Consider the following 15,057-nt stretch of genomic DNA (forward strand, 5'->3'; position numbering starts at 1 on the left):
GCGGCTGACATATTGAAATTGTTAAACCTCATTCTACAAGGAATAGCACCTATTTTGAAACAGCTGTTTCAAAATAGGTACTGTTAAGACAGGGAATAGAGCCTATTTTGAAATAAGCCATAGTGTGTCCAATGGCTTTATTTTTAAATAGGTTCTCTAAGGGCTTGCCTACACTAGCTCTCTGCTTTGAAGGAAGGATGGTAATTAGGGTGTTGGGAGTTTATTAATGAAGTACTGTGGTGCATATGCAGCACTTCATTAAGCAAATCCCCCTGCCCCGCCTCCCACGGCAACTTCAAAGTGTTAAACTTCGAAGTGCCAGCTCGCGTCTAGCCACGGCTCACCCGCCGGTACTTCGAAGTGCCTGGGGTACTTCAAAGTCCCTTTACTCCTCAAGGAGTACCCCGGGCACTTCAAAGTACCGGCGGGTTAGCTTCATCTAGACGTGCGCCGGCACTTTGAAGTTTAGCACTTAGAGGTTGCCATGGGGTGGGAATTTGCTTAATGAAGTGCTGCATATGCACCGCAGCACTTCATTAATAAACTCCCAACACCCTACTTACCATGCTCCCTTCGAAGTAGTGTAGACAAGCCCTAAGGGTAGATGCTGTATTTTGAAATAGCTAAGGACTATTTCAAAATGCATTTTGTGTGTAGTGGTGGTATTTCAAAATACACTCTTCCAGAATAGGTCTCCCAGAACAGCTTATTTCAAAATCAGGCTGCTGTGTAGATATTCTCATAGCTCTTGAGATATGAGGTTTCTTCCAAAGTTGTTGCTCCCAGAGACATTCAACTAGATGAAACTCTATTTTCATGTTTATAGAGTTAAGTTTTTACCCTTTCTCATTTTCAATAATTTCTACACAATGTGACACAAAGGCAAATAAAATCTCAAGACCCAGAAATAAAATTAAAAGTTGAGTTATTCATTGTGTATATTTTTTAGTCCTTCTCATGTTCTCCTGGGTCCTGATTCAGGATTTTTAAATGCTTGACAATACTGTTAATGATTATATTTTTTCCTCTTTTTTTTCTATAATTCAAAATCTTGGTGTATTTTTCAGAAAGAACGATAAACATTGATGACTGTGAAACTGGAGTAGGGTCATATGGCCAGTGTTCGAAGTATTCCCTAGCCACCTGTATTGTTAGCTCAACATAACTCTGATCTGAACACATTTTTTACTTTCTGATTTGTTGTTCAAGGGTCAAATTCCTTGGTTCCCAAGTGCAATGAAATCCATGACATATTGCCCTGCTACACTGAGAGCCTCCCTACAGCATGCAAAAAAAAAGCACATGAATTTCCTTCTAAGAATAAAAAAACCACCGTGTTTGTGAACAATAAAATTTAAAGGTATGAATGATGAAGTTTGTATGTGTCCATACAGGTTTATTTTATTCATATCTATAAATTAGAAAATAGCTAACTTATACAGAATAATTATCCTTCTGAATCATTTGTGAACCTTTCTGATTTCTGTGAATATATTCATTGTTTATATATATACTTAGAATAAGAGAAATAAATACGCAGTAGTCAGGGTGAATAATTTTCAGACTATGGAGTTTTCAAACTGTTTGATTAGGATTGCTGATAATCAGGCCTAATCCAAAGCCAATTAAAATAAAGGAAAGGGTTTCCTTCCATTTTTGTGGGCCTTCTGTCTGACCATTTTATTAACAGATGTAGAGGGAACTGAATAACTTAAAGAAATGTTCCCAAACTATTGTACTGATAAGGATGGCCCTCCCATGACTGGGATTTAGACATCTCTCAACTGTTGAGCTGACCCATACCTTTACACTGGGCTGAGCTAAGTTTTCTGTATCTAAATACTTCTTACATTTGGGAAATATTTTTATCTGAATGATGTAGCTGACATCAGTGTAATGGAAAGGAATAAAAAGTCAGAAAAGGGCATGTAAAGAAAGTAAAGATGAGAACAACTACGACTAGGTTATTAGTGTTGCATGTGTTTTACTGAAAAGGGCATTTTACTGCTGTAAAAACATTGTGTTTTGTTTTGTTTTTTTAAATGTGTGCAGAGACCCTGCTCACAGCCTTGGGAGTTCAACGTGGCAAATACAGTGCTCTTCATGATAAGGGCTGGGGTGTATCCTCACAGGCAGGGTAGTCAATGGCCCCCAGCATATCCCACAGCAGACCACTCCCAGACCCAAAGGCAAGGACAGATTTGCAGAACCTGTGGGTCTGCCTGTGGGCTGCAGCATCATGTCTCCTGGCCCTCTTCTCTTCCTTCAACAATCACTAGCAGGCTGAAGGGGCTGGATGGGGTCATGCCCTCCTCTGGCACTAGCCCAGTCCTGAACCACTCCCAAGGCACTGTTGATGGTGGGTGAAGGGATGGTGAAGCTCACCTGATTTGCATGAGAGCATCTCTTTTGTTTCTCTTTGCCAGAGAGTGAGGGGGAAGTGAACAGTTTGGCCTGGGAGCACAGATGAACCTGGACTCACCCAGAGAACAGGTACCCTTCCCCCAGTTGTGCCTGCTGGAGCTGCAGCAGCCATAGAGAGCTGCTTATTACATGTTCCTAAGTTGCTTGGGTACCAGAGGTTCAGTCCTCATAGTGAACTCCTCCTTCCAGCCCCACCCCAGATATTTAAATGAAGAAAAGCAAAATTGAGAGAAGGACCCGATGAACACTGGGTAAGTCTCTAGTTGTACATATTTGCTGGACTGTGGTGTGCGGGAGGGTGCTGTCTTTATTTTACACTCTCCTACTGCTTTTCCCTTCATATTTTCCTAAATGTGATGAAGACTTGTTTCCTTCTGGTTGTTCCGCTTTTATGGAAGACCACATCCCCTCTCTGTAAGTCACCTGTGAAATCTGAACAACTGTGATCTGGGACTGTGTGTATGGGCAGCTCTCTGGCTTTCATGTGAATTGCATATTTTTCCAAGCAAGGTGCTGTGCCTGGTGTTGGCATGATTTTTTTGCCACTTCTAAGCCATGCACGACACTGAACCATTCAGCCCTAAGTGTGAAGCAGTTCTCTTATCTTTTATGTTTACTTACTGTTAAGTGAAGGAACAAGGAAGGAGGAGGGAAAAGATAGATGTAGAACCAGAGAAATAATGGAGATGAAAGAATGAGAGACCAATCAGCGTTCAAAGCTTTTCTGCAAGAAACACTTGTTCTGAGTCCATAAGAGCTAATCACAGAACAGAATAGTTTGATGGTTCAGTAAGATGGATATTCAGAAGCAACAAATGGAATGCATTACAATCATCTAACAAAGAGAGGAAACTGCCACGCAGTTGACACTCTTATCCTAGCTGAAAAACACTCTTGACAAAAAATGATAAAATGGAAGACACAAATTCTGCATGTATGGGAAATGACAGTCTTCTAGCAAGAAAAATCCTAGGCACAAAAGTAAGACATGAGCCTATTTCTGAGCATATTCCTCCAAAAGCCAGATATAGGCCTAGTTTCCAGAGGTTAGGGCTCAGGAAATTCAACACCTTTGCGTAGCAGACAATTATTATTTACAGGAGAGTACAGAGAATATTGGGTGTATTCCATGCTGGTCACCAGCACTAGATGTGGAGCTTGTAGATTTAAAGTTCTTTTGGAGTCAGCAGGAGTATTTAAGAGTTTTTCTTTCCAGTATTTGCCAAAACGAAAGCCTCATTGCCACGTATGACTTTGCCAGTATATTCGATGGAGCCGTAATTTTATCACTCAGGATAAGTCAGGTTAGCAAATGGGCGCATCATGAAAACTAGGAGACAGAAACTGAAGTGTCCAGCTTATGGCTGACTCTCCATCCCACATGAAATGCCCATATTTTAAAAATTGTTTTTCACACTGAATCAGGACAAAAAGTCAGAATATTAAAAAATATTGGAGTGGAGATTTTTGATTTGGAAATATTTAAATATGGTGCTGCTGCATGGCCTTATGGAAGCTGTAGTTTAAGTGCCTCATACTCCCATTCTTCTCTGTGGCCTGGGTTCTTCCACCAAGACTGCACATCCCATGATGCACTGTGGTCTTGTAGCTCCTATGATATACCACAGCCATTCAACTGGAGATGACATATTTCAATGCATCATGGGTAGTGTAGTCCAACCTGAAAGCACAGCCTGCACAAAATAATTGGGGCACGAAGCACTTTAACTACAATCCCCACAAGCTCAGATGAACTCTGATTAACGATGAACTGAGCTGAAATGAAGCATTTTGATTTTGTTTGGTAATGTAAAATGCATAGTCATCTTGGGTTCTTACTTGGAATTAGCCCAAGCCCTTAAAGTCACTGCTTTCCCACACAGAGGATTTTCTAATGTGGGCTTGGAGGTGATTTTAAGCCCTGGCTAGGTTTCCCAGCTGGGGAGGTGAGTTAGAATCTGAGCTCCAGTTTAATTCAGGGTGGAACCTGTCCACTTTGTAGTGAGGACGCCAGCAAAATCACTCAAACGCAGGTAGTCCTCCAGTGCCCTTCCAACCATGCCCTCCTGAGGACAGACAAGTTCATCTGCAACTGATGGGAAGAACTCTAGATCAAAACACTTCTGTGCAAAGAACCATGGCAGGCACTCACAGGCGAGTGCAAAAACTGTGGTGACACAATAATGTGGGTAGGACTTGGCAGTGGGGACAATAGCATGCGAGCATGGTTAAACAGGTGCTGAGACCCAACAGCCAGTCACCTGGGTTAACTGTGCAGTGTATTGGAGGGGTAGCCATGTTAGTCGGGATCTGTAACAGCAGCAAAGGGTCCTGTGGCACCTTATAGACTAACAGAAAAGTTTTGAGCATGAGCTTTCATGAGCACAGACTCACTTCATCAGATGCTGGTCTTGGAAATCTGCAGGGCCAGGTATAAGTGAGCCAGAGCAAGGCAGACCAGTCCTTGCCCACAGACAACCTGCCAACCTGAAGCAAATCCTAACCAGCAACTATACACTGCACCACGGTCACTCTAACTCAGGGACCCATCCATGCAACAAACCTTGTTGCCAGCTCTGCCCACATATCTACACCAGCAACACCATTACAGGACCTAACCTGATCAGCCACACCATCGTGGGTTCATTCAGCTGCACATCTACCAATGTAATTTATGCCATCATGTGCCAGCAATGCCCCTCTGCTATATACATCGGACAAACTGGACAATCCCTACGTAAAAGAATAAACGCACACAAATCAGACATCAGAAATGGCAATGTACAAAAACCCGTAGGAGAGCACTTCAATCTCCCAGGCCACACAGTAGCAGACTTAAAAGTAGCTTTCCTACAGCAAACAAATTTCAGGACCAGACTCCAAAGAGGAATTTCTGAGCTACAATTCATCTGCAAATTTGACGCCCTCAGCTCTGTCTTAAACAAAGACGGTGAATGGCTGGCTAAATACAGAAGCAGCTTCCCCTCCCTTGGTGTTCACACCTCCAGATCAACTGCTGGTAGTAAGCCTCACCCTTGCTGACTGAGCTAACCTTGTTTTCCCCACCCTTGCTCTGGCTTATTTATACCTGGCCCTGCAGATTTCCAAGACCAGCATCTGATGAAGTGAGTCTGTGCTCACGAAAGCTCATGCTCAAAACTTTTCTGTTAGTCTATAAGGTGCCACAGGACCCTTCGTTGCTGTGCCGTGTAGGCGTACCTAGGGGGCTTGGAACATAACTGAGGGAAAATTTGAAAGGTGAGACTACTTCTTTAGTGGATATATATTATTGATGTAAATTAGGAATAAACCCTTAATATTTTCTTTCTACTGTGTAAGGAGATGATGAAGAAGTGTAAGACTGTAGATAATGTTCATATATTAAAAGTGATGTGCAAAAAGGGTGGAGATTTTATGGTGCCACTTTGTGCTTCTTTGAGAGGTAGAGAAGGCTTGAAACATTTTTTATAGGCAGTGGTGTATGAGCCCTCAGGGTTGGTTTGTTCTTCACATTGAATTATCTGGTCTAGCCTAGGCTGGAAGGCTTGATGATAGGAGAAGCAGTGAAATGTTACCACAAGAACGTAGAGTGAAAGTTCAGCAGCTGAGAGGAGAAAGGGTTATTAAACGTTTTACAAGGCTTTTGGTTTTTGCTGGCACGTATTTCCCTTCAATGACTACTTAACGTTTTAGAGAAAATAAACCTTTGCTGAGGATTCACTATTTCTATCTCTTTCATTAGATGCCAGTGGCTCATAGTTAACATCCTCTAAGCTCTCCAACAAGCCCTCTAGCAAAACCAGCACAGCCTCATTTTAAAATACAAAAAATCCTTCTTTGGTCACCTTTAACGTGCAGCCCTGTGGAGTAGTAGAGGAGGTATGATTATGCCATTTTACAGGTGAGGAGAATGAGGCAGGGTCCTTGAAATGAATTGCATGATGCTTAATTTTACATCCCAGTACTAGAAATGAGGCATTTCCAGGCCTCTCTTCAGATAATAAAATTTCTCGACAAAAAGAAGGAAAAAATCAGTGCTTAGAGATTTTGAACAATTACCTTCTAGGTAAGAGGACTACGGTTGCCAACATTATATTTAAAAAATCAGGGACTCTTTTCTTAGCTCCCCTGCCAAACCCCTCCCTCTGATATTCATTATTAAGTATAATAGTAATAAAAGCGGTACTCACCTATAATTCACCAGGAGTATTTCTTGCTGCTTTTCTCCACACTCAATAACACTCAATTTTCATGTTCAGGGATGAAGAAATAAGGGACATTTTCTCTAACAAGGTGACTGTTGCCAACCCCAAAGAAGGCAGTGGCACACAGGGCTTGAGTAAACCTGTAAAAAAAAGATTACACAATATCGACCAGTGTATCCAGGTTTTGCCTCTTAAGCAGTGATGTCATCCTCACATTTCTCTGGCTGTAAAAACCTGCAGTGCTGTGTCTACAGAGATCACTTTGGATTTCAGGGGATATGTTTGGCACTGCAGAATCAAGAAGTACTGCCAAGGAAAGCAGAAATACATAATTTGCAACCAAGTCTTAGCAACACCATCTAAGTTTTAGCAGGCTTTTGTTGTTGAAATTACATGTCTTTTAAAAGTGGATGTGTGGGAGGTTGCCAAACAGCACTGATCCTGCATATTTTAATGCCGACTTGAAAGGGCCTGTTACTGTCGACTTGGCTATCATCTGCATATATGTGAGGGAACCTAAATACTACTGACAGAAAAAAAGAAAGCTAAGAAAGACAGCTGTGAAAATAAGCATGCTAACAGCAGTGAAACTGGTTAAGAGCAGTCCCTGCCCTACCATTTTTGATGCTTTTGGAAGAGAGAGGGGGAAGAAACTGAAGCCATTTTTTAATTTGTCTTGAATAGCTTTCTCAAGGAAATGAAGTAAGTGTGTGTGTGTGTGTGTGTGCGTGAGAGTGTGCGCATGTAATGGCACCTCAGAAATGTACTTCTGCCTTAATTACAGAACCCGTTTTTGTACTGTGTGAGGTGGATGTTATCATTTCACCTCAATATTTTCTATTCAAAGGTGAAAAGTAAATTGGCTGGCCAAAGTCCATTGAGCCTCAATCCTGGAAACCCAAAGGCTGACAGGAGTGCCACATGAAGAGTGTTTGCTGTCACCTTTGTCAGCCACCTACCCCACTTCAAAATTAGTTATTGTTGTCCTTCACAGCTCTTTGTTGGGTTCTGCTGCTAATGTTTTCTCTGGTCCTGTTGCTGTCCTGGATGCCTTTGGTTTGTGAAAGGGGCATAGAGATCTTTCCCAGGTGGCGCAGAGGATTGCTGGGTTCCTCACTCCTCCTCTCAGAAGCAAGGATTGAGCTGGAGCAAACTGGGATCTTTATTGCCCTCACATCTTGTGTGATAGGGAAAATTCCAGCAACCCATACCTCATGCTAAAGGCAAAGATCATGGCAGTTAGCCGCCATCTGGGTTCCCCTCACTAGCCTTACTCTAAAACCAGAAAAAAGGGCAGAGCTGGGGATGGGTGAATTCAGTCAGGATGTGGGAGGAATAGCTTGGTGGTTTGGGCATTAGTATGCTAAACCCAGAGTGGTGAGCTCAGTCCCTGAGGGGACCATTTAGGGAGCTGGGGCAAATAGATGTAAACCAAAAAAAAGACAAAGGGGGGTATGGTGCTTGGTCCTGCCAAGAGGGTAGGAGACTGGACTCAATGGCCTCCCAAGGTCTCTTTCAGCTCTATAAGATGTGTATTTCCATATATATCAAATCACCTACCCTGAAGCTTCACTGGCTCCCAGTGGCCCAGCTGTGAATTTGTGTACAGGTTGCACCTCCTTTGTTGGGCACCCTTGGGACCTGACTGGTCCTGGGCAAGGGAAGTTGCCAGACAAAGGATGGTCTGCTGCCCAGGCCTCTTCCTCCACTGGGGCCCCCTTATCTCCTGCTGGACTTTTGCCCTGGCTGGGCTGACACCAAGCTGGCCACCTGCTGCTGCTAGCTGCAGAGTCTGGTTCCAACTCCATGCTGGCCCCTGACCCAGGCTACAGCCGGGTCCCTGAATAGGCCAACTCCAGCTCTGGCCATGGTGACAGACTTTGGACTGGCCAGGCAGCTGCCATAGCCCTCACCTTATTGGTGCTTGGTGTGGCATCAGCCAGGCTGTCAGTGCAGTCTGGCCCCATGGGTGCCTGTGCAGCCCCAGCCGGGCTGCCTGCACAGTACCTGGTGCAGCCCTGGCCTCACGGAGGCTGGTTTCAGCCAGCTGTGCCTCTGGCCAGGGATGCAAGCCCTGCTGGGCTCCCCTGCCCGAGGTGATTGGTCTCCCCTTACTAATCTCCTAACCTGGCTCTCTCGTCCAGTAACATCCGTGGTCCTCCCAGATGACGGGTGTTGCCAGATGAGATAATTCTGGTTTTAGGAGGGTTAGCCTGTATTAGCTCTAAAGTGTTAATGTTTCTTGCAAATATCCGGTTTCTCTGTGATAAAACCCTTCATCTGGATTCTTGTCTCTTGCATCTTTTGTGGCATGTGTTTCTCTGTTTATGTTGATGACATAGTTTTGAAATACAACAGTGTATGTCAGGCTCCTTTGCTTTAAACTGCCCTGAAAATACCAAAATGTGATTCAAAGCAAACCACAGAAGACTTCCAAAAGATGAAGTCAAATAACATCATTTGAGAATAAGGAAAAGAAGAGCAGAGAATAGCAAATATTTGGCTGTATCACATCATGCCACAGTCATGATTTGCTCCTGAAATATTGTTCTTATTTTTGTGGTGATTTATGGCTGTGAAGTCACTGGATCATCCTGACAATGGTTCCCAGTGTCATGAGTGAAAATGCCATTAAAAGAATAATTACAAAATTATAACAAGGTTGCAAACAACTTCTTAAAATAATAATAATCTTAAAACTTCTGTGCCAAGTCTCAGGGGACTCAAACTGTGAAGTTTCAGTTCATGTTGGAGTGTTTCATTTTTTGGAGTAGAATAGAAATACATGACTATATGCAACCTTGTTAAAAATAACATTTCAATGAGATAAAAAACACTCAAACAAGGACATTTATCTCTCTCTCTCTCTAAATAACTCCAAAGTGATATTAACAGAGGCCCTGGCTGAATGCATATTACTGGATGTTAAATCATAATTATACCTGCATCGTTCTCCTGCCCAATGCAAAAAGGGATATTTTTTAAAAGAATGTTTCAGCATTTGACTTCCTGTTAATCATCTAAAAGTACCATGTACCAAAAGTACTAGAATGAAATTAAATACCAACAAGGTGTTGTACTTCGTATGTGTGGGACAATCTTTGTGCCTTAAAAGACCTAATTTCTTTTTGAATTAAGAAACTCAGCTGCCAAAAGCTAAAGAAGCTATAGACCTTCTGAAAGCTAACTGCAAATTAAATTGTTAGGAAGGCAGGTCATGTCTCTGAGCATTGTTTTCCTGGCTTCTTTGTGGTTTTTTTGACCTCATTGTCATGATTTTAGTACAAAAGTCTACATCACTATGGCAGCGTCTACACTTGCATTCCTTTTTTTGAAAGAGGCATGCAAATGAGGGAAATTGAAAATGCAAATGAGGTGCAGATTTACCTATATGGCACCTCATTTGCATATTCTTCTTTCGGAAGAACAAAAACAGTGTAGACATGGCTCTTTCAAAAGTAAACCCCATCTTTGAAAGAACCCTTCTTCCCTCTTTTTTTTTTTTTTTTTACAGGAAGAAAGTTTCTTTCGAAGATGGGTTTTACTTTCGAAAGAGCCATGTCTGCACTGCTTTTCTTCTTTCAAAAGAAGAACATGCAAATGAGGTGCCAGATATGTAAATCTGCACCTCATTTTCATTTCCGTTTTCCCTCATTTGCGTGCTTCTTTTGAAAGAGGGATGCAAGTGTAGACACAGCCTATGTGACCTATTTTCCATCTAATAAATGTCACAGGAATTTGGAGGGTGAGAAAATGGAGAACTCAAAACCAAACATGGTGTTTCCTTTGCTGTCTTTCTTAATAATAAACTAACATTGAATACTTACAGTATTCAGATAAGCAAAATTGTCTTGGGATTGCAGCGTAGGAATTGGAAGTCTGTGAAGGACTTGCTTCAAGATTTTACCCCGACTCTTAAACTGGGCTGATGCAGAAGTGCTGTGTGACCTTGGGAAAGCATCACTCCGTGCCTCAGTTTCCCCCTCCATAAACAAAGACATTTCTTTACTTAGGATGTGAGGCTTAAACAGTCAGAGTCTAAGTCACATACCCTTGTCAGTAATGACAAGACTCACGAGTGTCATTATGCTTTGGATCAGGCCCTGAGTGCTCTCACAAGAGCTCCGAGAGCCTCCTATGAAAGATGCTGTAGACGTTCTAAATACTATTGCATTAAAGAACAGAAGAAAGTTAGAAAATTAACCTATTTTAATAAGAGTCAGAAATTAACTGTACTGAGCTTAACTGAAACTATGTGGATAAATGGAGAGAGAGATGAGCAGGTCTGGCTGGTTCCCAAATAATAATAATAAATAAATAAATAAATTGTAAACCATGGCACTTACATAAACTCTGAAGGAGTTTTTGCACAAACATCACTCTCCTCAGTAGAATTACTTAGTGAATAGAACAAGACTGGGGTTGTATTTCTGGCTCTGCCCCGGCCTCCTGTGTGACTCTGGGCAAGTTGTTTCATCTCTCTGTGCTTCTGTGTTTCCATCTGTGAAATGGGGATAATGATACTGAGCTTTTTTAGAGTGTTTTCGGAGCCACTGAAAAGGGCTATGTAATAGATTGGTATTATTTATTTACTTGGCTTTCAGCAAAACAAAAAGTGCCTACCTAATGTGTCTAGACATCTTTGGCATATATTAAAAATAGAAACAAACTGAAACCCTGATTCAGCACAAGAATTAACTATGTGCATAATGTTAAGTACACAAGCCATCCCATTGATTCTGATAGAGATATGCTTGAAGTTACAATTGTGCTTTGTGAGACTGGAGCCTCAAACAACAAAATATAGATGGAGATGTTTCCTCAAAACAAAAGGGGAGGAAATGACCCCCCACTCCACTGAGTCACGGACAGGGTCTCATTGTGTTAGGTACTGTACAAATACGAAGTGCAATTTTTGTTGGCTTTTTTTTAACACTAGCACAATCTTTATAGCTTTTAAATTCACTATGCATGTTAATTTCTGCAGAGCCCAAATGAAACTTTCTTGGTTGAAGTAGAGTCTGTGGATTATCTCAGAATTTAAACAAATGTGATGTTTCTCTGTAATGAATCCTGTTGTATCAAAGACATAATCAAAATCTTTGGGTTCATTTAGATCACACACATCTTGAAATGTATATCTGATCACTAGTAATTCTCCATAAACATTTAGCCCTTATACAACCTGTTCTTCCATACTCAGTCATAAAAGCAATTGACTTCAGTGCCTTTATATATAGATATATATACACACACTTAATTGTTGATATCCCAGTAACCCAGATATTTCCTTCTACTCTGTTGCTAATTTTACTTTGCTTTTTCAGTCTTGGATTTAGTCTTTTATTCTTTTTCCTGGTGATGTGCTGGTTTAGATGCCAAGTATCAAGTTATTCAATTCCAGAGTTACTGTCCATTCTTTTATTTTCCTTAATATTGACCTGGAACAGAGTTCCAATAAACAGTGTATACAGAATGAGGCTTCCAATATTCACTTATTTGATTGCAAATGCACCACTTCCTTTGCACATTTCAGGAAACAAAATGTTTTCCTATTAATTACTGCAAATATTCCCATACGCAGGACATGGTTTTCTGGGATATTTTTTAAAATGTCTCCCACAAACCAGTTTTTGACCAAGTTTATTGCTCTTTGGTAGTGCTAATTATTTTTATTAAATATGCTGTTTCTAGCCTTTTTTATATTATTGCCATGCCAATTCTGGTTACTTACATCATGAAATCACTGGGTACCTCAGTTTACCTTTCAGCAAAATGGTAGTGGTAGTTACATATAACTACCAAATTTAATAAGGCTGTTATGTGAGACAACTACTGGATACTGTGAAATGCAAACAGCTATGTTTAACACAGTATTAAAATTGCATAAATAACTGAAGATTAGCAAACAAAAAGGGAAGGTGCTTACTGGAACTAGGTAATATTGCTGTGGGGGGAAAACTGCAAACATTATATGAATAAAAATTTTGAATTGTTAATTTACAAATAATTAGTGAATAAGTTTTCTGGGCCCAAGTGTGTGACCAACAAATTTTGTTTGTAAGAACGTTTTAGGAAAGAGCAGTGAACATATGTACCTATATGGCCACCTGAGTATTCTACTGGTCTCAGATCTGGCCAGCGGTCATCTTGAAAGCTCTTTCTGGGTTTAGGAATAATTCAGCTATAGAGCAAAGATGATAATGTATACATTGTTGATGTCAGACACATAGTGGGTGCAGTTCACTCGTAAGTACTTAAGGAGAGCTGTGCAAATAATTGATGTTTTTGATTAGGTGGCCAAACTGAAAAATAAAATGGAAAAAGAAAACAATTGTTTGTTTTTGAAAAGTTCCTTTGGTTTTTTCTCATAAAAAATACTGAAAAAAAATTGTTCAGTACAAATGAAATGCTTCAAATGTCAATTCAAAATAACATTTTGAAATGAAATGACAGTTTGATATTTCCAAAATTTTTGTTTTCATTTTTTTCTGCCAAAGCTGACCCAAATTTGGAAACCTGAAAAAAACATTTTTGGTAAATATACAGTTCGCTAGCTATTTTTGCCCCACTGTGCTTATAAATATATTTAAGGCCCATTTTTTGAGTGCTTAAATGTTGCATAGGCATTGTCCTGGACTTCTACGCAGAGTAAATTTCTCTGGGTGTGGATAGTGAATTATGAATAATGAATACGTGAAGCTATAATAATGAATAGCTTGTGAACATGTTCCCTTTCCATAGTGTATAAGTTCATATAAATCATTTATTAAATTATTTTGAATAATGAACAGTCTTGTAAAAATGGAATTCTGTTTATTAATAGTTTGTTCATGGACAGAAGAAATCTGAAATTAATTGAATAAATCACTCACCACACACAATTTCTGTTCTGTAATAGCTACAGCAATATTCTTAACTCATCCACACTGAACTTCCTGAGTTACTGAACACACTGAAGAACATACAATGTATATACATTTTAAAAGGAAAAACAGGAAATTCACCTCTGTGCAGAGAGCCCAAGCACAAGATCTGCACACTGTGGCAAAGTTAACATCGGAGTAGGAACTGAAATGTTTTCCTTTCCTGACTTGCTGTGTTATGATTTGAAAATTTAAATTTGCATTCACTGAGAGCCAAAAATGTCAAACCAGGCGTCTAAAGTTAGGCACACGTCCATGTTCAGGTCCTAATTAAGGGCACAGCTGTACTGCAAAAAAACCTCTGCAGCGCTGAGTCTCAGAGCCCAGGTCAATTGAATCACAGGCCTTGTGCTACAGTGCTAATAACAGCAGTGTAAATATCCAACTTGGAGACAGTGGGGAGGGCTGGGCAGCCAAAGTGGGAAGGTCTCTCCTGCTATATTTAGCCCCAATGAGTGACCCCTGCAAGCTGGGTCAGTCCACCTTCGCTTTGAGACTTGCTGTTACAGATTTGCATTTGTTTATTATTTATGTTGCAGTGTAGGTGTTCCCTAAGCAGCCTGATCGTCAAAGTTGCCAACAGATCCTTTGGCTTTAATGAAACCTGTTAGGTTCTCTGCACTATTGAAAATCAGGCCAGAGGTTTTTGCATTCAGTTTCTGAGGAGGTGCTTGGTTTTTAAGCAAAAAATGGTAAATGTGGGGTATTTTCTGAAAACGTTTTCAATTGCTTTTCATGGGTTGGTTTATAATTACCATGCTGAATGAAGCCAGTGGTTCATCTAGTCCAATGCCCGTCTAGCATTGGATGCCTCAGGGGATGGTGTAAGGAACTCTGTAGAGGGCAAATGATGAATAACTTGCCTAGAGAGTAAATATCTTTCTAATCCCTGTCAGTTAGAAATGGTATTATGCCCATGAAGCACAAGGGGGTTAAATCCCTTCTAAAATATCCCTTTTTTACAAAAATCCTGTAATGGTTTCTCCCTAACCTACAGATCTGTGGAGGTATTTCTTATTTGTGTGCATACAGTTGCTAAAAAATTCTCCAGGAATGTCCTGGACATTGACATTTAGAAGTATATTTGTAAAATTGTATCGGTGATCTTGAGTCTATGCAGATCCTAGTGCTTAATGACCATTAGCTTCTTGTTTAGACATTGTTTCCCAGATCTTCCCCAAACTCAGGAAATGCCCTGTGTATTGTTTTGCCAGAATATTCTTTTTAAGAAGCAACTTTCCCAGTTACTAAATCAGTGACCCAGAGTAAGATTAATCACTTACAGCTTTTGCTAGGGGTTTATATACAAAAGTATAACGAAAAAGGATTTTAGTTTACGTGAAAGGCTGAATTTCCTGCTAGTGTTACTGCATACTTCTGGCATCAAAGGCAACCTGGATTCTGAGAGCACTACCAGGCAAACAATGAGGAATCTGTACCCATTAACGTCTCAGTGAAACAGAGAAAAGAGGTCAAGAAGCACTACATCTTCAGTTAAAAGG

Source organism: Carettochelys insculpta, chromosome 2 (genome assembly GCF_033958435.1).
Source record: "Carettochelys insculpta isolate YL-2023 chromosome 2, ASM3395843v1, whole genome shotgun sequence".
In the NCBI taxonomy this organism is placed as follows: domain Eukaryota; kingdom Metazoa; phylum Chordata; order Testudines; family Carettochelyidae; genus Carettochelys; species Carettochelys insculpta.